Below are 7,472 nucleotides of genomic sequence, written 5' to 3' on the forward strand. Positions count from 1 at the left end.
GATTTATTATGCTAAGTGAAATAAGTCAGATGGAGAAAGTCAAATGCCATATGATTTCACTCATATGTGGAAGATAATAAAAACAACAAACCGACACAGACCCAGAGAACAAATTGGTGTTTCCCAGAGGGGTATGGGGGAAGGGAGAGGGCAAAGGCGTAAAGGGGCGCATATGTTCGGTGACAGATGACAACTAGACTTTTGGTGGTGAACACGATGTAGTCTATACAGAAGTCGAAACATAATGATGTACACCTAAAACTTACATAATGTTATAAACCAATATTACCTCAATAAATATTAACTTACAAAAAATGAAAACAGAAAATAAACGGCAAGCAGAAATGGAACACCAGTTATGAGAAATATGAGAGGAACAGGGAAATGGTCTGCTAAGGCATACCCTTGCAGCATCTAAATTTCTACCATTAAGAATTCATCCCACTGGGCTGGCCCTGTGGCCTAGTGGTTAAGTTCAGCATTCTCCACTTCGGCAGCCTTGGTTCTGTTCCTGGGTGCAGACCTGCACCACTTGGCAGCGGCCATGCTGTGGTGGCGACCCAGATACAAAACAGAGGAAGATTGGCACGGATGTTAGCTCAGGGTGAATCTTCCTCAAGCAAAAAAAAAACAAATTAGGAAAAAAAAGAGGAAAATTGGCAGTAGATGTTAGCTCAGGGCAAATCCTCCTCCCAAAAAAAAAAAAAAAAAAAGCAATTCATCCCATTGGATCAAAACAGCCCATAAGTATGTCTTTTTAAAATGTAAAAACTGCCTGGAACATTAACTCTATCAGCATCATAGGCTCACAACAAGGGGCAATAATATCTCTGAAAAACCAAGGAGAATGGATTTGACTGAAGACTTATAACAACACTACAAAATAGAATGTTCATGGTTCTGCTCCCACCAATTTCTTAAGAAATTGTTCAAATTCAAATTGAATTTGTTCAATTTGTTCAATTAGTTCAAATTCCTTTGAAATAGCTGTGGGAATTCCCAAAGGGGGGTTGCATCTGCATTCCAGGAACTCCTCCTCCTGGTCACCAAGGTGCACCTACCACTTTGGTCAATCTGCTAGCTGCAGACAACCAAAGGGGCAACTATGCCATGAAATCACCAAGGACTCTATGACGAAGACGTCTGCCATCTCAAGTGCCAGCTCTGTTGTCAGTGCCTTCAATGCTGTGGCTGCTGATGCCTGATGTGGAAGGAATTCATGTCGTTCCTAGAAAAAGCCAACTTTCCTCTCAGCCAAAACTCTGGCCAACCAATGCTTCTTATGTTTTGAGCCTTTTATATCAACATTTTACAGTTTTGCTCACTATTTTATTAGAACTCCTGTGTCTCAGAGTTCTGGATTGAAACATTTGACTCTCATAGATCACTCCATGGTCAAATGTACAAAACTCTTCAACAATCTTGCAAGTAATTCTATTGGGTTTGGAGAATTAAACCTATTTAAATTCTTAAAAAAAAAAATCACCTGGGAGAGTTAGTACAAATACAAGGTCAGAGTCTTCATTTGTGGTGATTCTGATTCAGTGGGCTGAGCGGGGGGCTGGAATCTATGTGTTAAAGTTACTCAGATGTGCAGTCAGATTGAGGACCTACTGATATCATCAACATTCCTCACAGTGTGGGGAACGATTATTTCATATATGTTATTACTTCTAATCGTCACTATCGACTTGTGAGGAAAGCATTCCCTTTCCCTGGTTTGCTGATGAAGAAACCAAGGCACAGACAGGGTTTGTAACTGGCCCCAGGTCCCCTTGTTGTAAGCGCTGGAGCCAGCTGTCAGGTAGAGTCCCCTCCACCCCAAAGCCCCCTCCCACATTTTCCAATTCACTCTGCGTCAGGTCTTTCCAAGTAGGTGCTTCCTGCCTATACCTCATTTCTACCAAAAACTTCCCAAAGTTAACATATATTTTGGTGTGTATCAGTACTTTATTCTTTCTATCCTTGAACAAGATTTCATTTTATGACTAGACTACATTTTGTGCATTTATCAGTTGATGGACATTTGGGTAGTTTCTACTTTTACTGCTATGAATATTCACATACAAGTTTGTTAGTGACCATGTGTCTTCAATTCTCTTGAGATATACCTAGGAGTGGAATTGCTATATCTACGTCAACACTATATGTAACTTGGAGGAACTGACCTACAGTTTGCCAAAGCATTTGCTCCTTTTTACATTCCCACTAGCAATGCATGAGGATTCCAATTTCTCCACATCCTCCTCCACACTTGTTATCGCCCATCTTTTTATTACAGCCATACTAGTGGGTGTGAAGTGGCATCTCATTGTGGGTTTGATTTCTATTTTCTTAATGACTAATCATGTTAATAAATCTTTTCATGTGCTTATTGGACATTTGTATGTCTTCTATGGAGAAATGTCCATACAAATCCTTTTTCCATTGATTAACTGGATTATTTGTCTTTTTATGGTTGAGTTGTAAGAGTTATTTCTATTTTCTGGATATTAGATATGTCAGATATCTGTGTTGCAACTGTTTTCTTTGATTCTCAGGGTTGTCTTTTCATTTTTTGTGTTAGCATCCTTTGAAGCACAGAAGATTTGGATGAGGTCCAATTTATCTATTTATTCATCGGTTGTTTTTGCTTTACCTGTCATATCTAAGAAATCAGTATGTAATCAAAGATTACAAAGATTTACACCTATGTCTTCTTCACCACATTGCTTTGAACAAGAACTTTTCTCGGTTAGGGTACAGGCATATTTTTGACTTTTGATTCCTGTAAATTGATAGAGATGTCTCCTGACTGATACTCACAGGTCTGCCACCCACTTCATTGGAGCATCCACGTGCTGTTAGAGAGATCTGGGAAATGGTATGTATGACTATCCCGGCTTTGACTCAGGTGAGAGTCCTGGTCAGCTGGTTCAGCTTCTCCTTGACCTCTCCTGGTGTCAAAAATTGTTCAATATCTTTGGAGTTGAACAACTGATTGAGTGTCTTCCTGAGGAACACCTGGGAGTCCGGGTTGTTCTAAAGCTAGTGGACTTCCTCATTTCATTCCAGACAGGGAAGACTGCGGGGGCTGGGTCTGGTCAAGATTTCCATCTCTGGTCTTACATGGAAACTAGCCCTGCTTCAGGGTTTGGGGATGGCTGTTCAAGAAGCTCTTGTTCCTCTCTCATTCCTTTTACTATATACACGACTTCTTTCTAGAAGCAGTGGGAAAATATTTATTTTAGAATATCTTATCTGTTCTCTGCCAATTTTTTTATGTCTCCAAATTTAAAGTGGGTAAAGGAGGACTCCAAGTCAAATATTTTCTTAGTGTCCATTATTGTTCAAGTGATTATATTTAACCCTAAGAACTATATTATTAGTCAGGTTTTATCCTTTTCTTTATGAGAAAAAAAGCTCAGAAAGATGAAAACATACTCCAAGGCCACAATCTAGTGAGGAGAGGAGTGGGCATTAGAAACAAGTTCCGTTTGGCCTTCCAATTTTCATCCATGGTGAGTGCCTTGGTGTTACGTCTAAGACTTCTCTGCCTTTGCCTTGTTTGTGAGAATATTTCCATTTTACTTTCAAAAGCTTTATAATTTTAACTTTCACGTTTCCAATTAACTCAATGTGTGGTGGAAGGTGGTTGTGAATATTAATTTAGTTCTAAATAAATAGTCATTCATTCTCACATCTTTTAGCAAAAAAGTCTTTCATTACCCCCACTGAAGTGTATTGGTGACTTTATTTTAAAAAGCCAAATAATTGCATAACTGTGGGGATCAATTTCTTACTCTCTACTCTTTCACATGATATATTTGTGCTGTGTCTACTTCCACCAATACTATAGTGTCTTAATTACCGTAGCTTTCCAGTGAGTTTTGAAATCCAGTAGAGTGTGTTCTCCAACTTCATTCTTCTTCAAGGTCGTCTTGGCTATTCCAGGTACTTTGATTTCCATAAACATTTGAGAATTAGCTTGCAAATTTCCCCCCAAAATGCCTGATACAACGTTAATCAGAACAATGTTGATTTGTCATTCTAACAACATTGAATCTTCTAATCTATGAATTTGATATATATTTTTCTATTTATGTAGTCGTCTTTAATTTCTCTCAGTGATAGTTTTGAGGAGTCTTCATTATATGTGTTCTTAAGCATTTAATGATTGTGAATGTTAATCTCTATTGTGTTTTATTGGATTTCATTTTCTAAACACTCAGTCTAGGATGGAGAAATGCAATAAATTATTATATGAATGCCATTGAGGTATAATTTTGGCACAACAGACTGCGCCACTTTAAAGTATACAATTAAATGCACTTTGACAGATGTAGACACTAATGAAACTACTGCTACAGTCAAGACACAGGGCATTTCCATGATCTCACAGCATTCTTTGGGCTCTTTGCAGTCCATCACTCCCTCAACCCTCAGCCCCAGGCAACCACTGTCATTACAAATGTGTTTGCATCTTTAACAACTTTGTATGCATGGAACTATACACGTGTTCTTTCGTGTCTGCATTCCTTCATGGAGCATAATGATTTTTAAATCCACCCGTTTGTATAGTGATGAATGGAAACTAGACTTTCGGTGGTGAACATGATGTGGTGTATACAGAAGTTGAATTCTAATGATGTATACCTGAAATCTATATAATGCTACAAACCAATGTTACCTCAACAAAAAAAGAAAAATAAGAAATAATGAGAAAAAGACTTATTAAACTTGCCTCTTGATTTCTCCAGCTGGCCGGGACACAGTCAGTAGCGACTGATATCAGCAGTTTCCTCTGGAGACCTTGGCAGTGTTGAGGGCTTGCAGCCAGCATGGAGCCCAGGTGTTGGCTGTACTCTGAGAGGCTGCAGTCTGGCTGAGGTTTGGGGTCATGGACCCAGACAGGTCATCCAGCTGTTGGGAAAAGCAGAAGGGGGTCCAGGACAACCACTGAGGTCATCCCTGGCCAGCACTGGCCAGTTCCTCCAATGAACCCACCACAACTACACTTCTCATAACTTCCCGGTTACTAGACTGAGAGCCCTCTGAAAGTTGGGATAATATTTTATTCATCTCTGTTTTCATGATCCTAGCAGCCAGTCAAGCACTTGAGGAGGCTCTCAGCGACATTTGTTCAACCGATTGAATAAAAGTGGCTGCAAAGCTCCAGTCATCTCAACTACATTCCTGTCCCAAATGTCCTGTCAGGGATGCTCTGCTTTCTCCCAGGATGTAGCAAATCCCCTTCCTTAGACTGGGGTCTGCCCTCCCCTCCCCATGTCCTAGGACACTCACCTGTGGTCAGCTCTGATGAGGAAGGGATGGTCCTCAGGGATTCCTCACAGTGGTTCACCCTGTCATTAGGAAGAGATGTCCTCGGCCTACTCTCTCATCATCTGGGCTGCCACAACTCCCCGGTTTAGGAAACCTATCACATTTTGTTGAAACTATGTCTTCATATTCTTCCTCTCACTGCTTTGATTTCCTTATGGAAATGTTATTGAAATGCAAACTCCAAGTTCTTGACATAGCATAAGGAAAATTAGGCATTGAACACATATTTAAGACATATTGTGTCTAAAGCCTTTCTCAACCATAAATGCAGAAGAATATTACTATCACTGCTTCAGATGCAAGGGTCCCCTTACCCTGGCCCCTCCTGACTTGAGGGCACAACTGTTTAAGGTAAGAATAGACCTCTCCAACCCTTCTCCAAATACCATCTATCCCTCTAAGCCCACGCTTGAAGGGCATCCACAGTAACAGCAGCTCTGAGGTTGAGGCTAGGGGGTCTAGGGAAGAGCCTCTGGGGTCCCATCCTCCTCTTTGAATTGGTGTTTCCCAGCAGTAGAAACCAACCCTGATCCATCCTTGGATCTCCTTGGCAGGAGCACAGGTTCTCTGTGGAGTAAGTTACTCTCCCAGTCCTCACCGCTCAGCTCAGGCTGCTCCTTGAGGAGTGGATGATGCTGTACTCATTCCTCAGTTTCCCTTGATTTCCTGAACTCAACTTGTCCTTATTCTCACCTCCTTTGGCATCCACCTGCTCCACCAGTACCTTCACCTTCTTTGGGCTATTATCATACTCCCAACCTGCTGATTTTCTTTCTTCCATCTGCTCCCTCATTTCTGTGTTTTCAGGGTGTGGGCTCAGCTCAGGCTCCTACAGGAGACACACAGAGAAGAGACTAAGGCCCGGTCTCACTTGCAGTTCCCAGGGCACGTTTAGCACGCATCTCAGTCCCACATGCACTCAGAGAAAAGTGAGCAGGAAGGGACTTTGGAGAATTTGAACAACAATGTTATCTTATTGATGGGGAAACTGAGGCCCAGAGAGACTAGGAGATTTTCCCACGCTCTCTCACCACTTGATGGCAGCAGAGCCCCCACTCAAGCCTTGGCCACAATCTTCCCTGTCCAAAGTACTTACCACTCCCTCCAGGAACCCACATCTGAATTTCAGGGGACAACGGATCAAACATCAGGATTTCCACTGTTCCAACTCAAATATCTCAAGGATCTTTCTGGGGACAAATCTTTTACCACAGTTCTGTAGTCCTATTATTTATACTCAGTCAGTTTTCAAACCTGGCTGACACAATGGGACCAAGGAACACACAAGTAGTCAATAAAATTTATCATAGCCATAATTAAAATATATTTATGTGATTATCTGTAAAATGTCTGGCTCTTGTGCCAGAAGCTCATCTTCCTGAGAACGGGCACTCCGTCTGCCCATTCACCCCGTGTCCCCAGTGCCTCCACAAGACACTGCCAGATAAAAGAGTCAGTAAAGACTTGTCAAGTACATAAATAACAGTTAGCAAGAATAGCTAACTTGTACTGATGTCTTCCACTCCCAATCACATTTCTAATCAAATCCTATCCTAGGTTTATGCTGGATAAAAGCACAGACTTAGGAAAAGCAGTCAAAGATTCAAATACCAACTCCACCATGGACCAAGTATGCTTTAGTGGATGATTTCATTACCTGCTTTGAGCATGTTTATCTCATGCAAAAGAGAGAAGAATGTCAAACGTAAAACAGAGAAGCAGCCTTGACCACTAGAGCGTTGGATGACTAAATGCGATAACAGGCAGTAGATAGGGCTCCAATCCCTGGGCACCAGCTGCAGAGCTAAAGAACACCTACTTCAGAGTCAACGTGGTGCTTGTCAAAATCCTCTGCACAGCAAGAATGGTGAGCTCACCTTCAGGTGACTGTTTCCAAGCCTTTGTAATGTGAAGGGCACTATGAACGGCATTTTGGGCACTGGAGGAATGTCTCTTTCATGCTACCAACCAAACCTCTAAGAGAAGAAAGAGGGTACAATACTTAGCTCCACGTAACATTATCTGCAAATCCATCGACTGTCTCTGTTTCCTATGGCAGATTATTTTTAGCTCCTTGTTCTCCTGAGCTCACCAGACAAGGTTTTATAACAAGTGCCAGTTACCAGCACAGGCGAACCAATTCAAGGAGA

Source organism: Diceros bicornis, chromosome 4, assembly GCF_020826845.1.
Source record: "Diceros bicornis minor isolate mBicDic1 chromosome 4, mDicBic1.mat.cur, whole genome shotgun sequence".
NCBI classification, from domain to species: domain Eukaryota; kingdom Metazoa; phylum Chordata; class Mammalia; order Perissodactyla; family Rhinocerotidae; genus Diceros; species Diceros bicornis.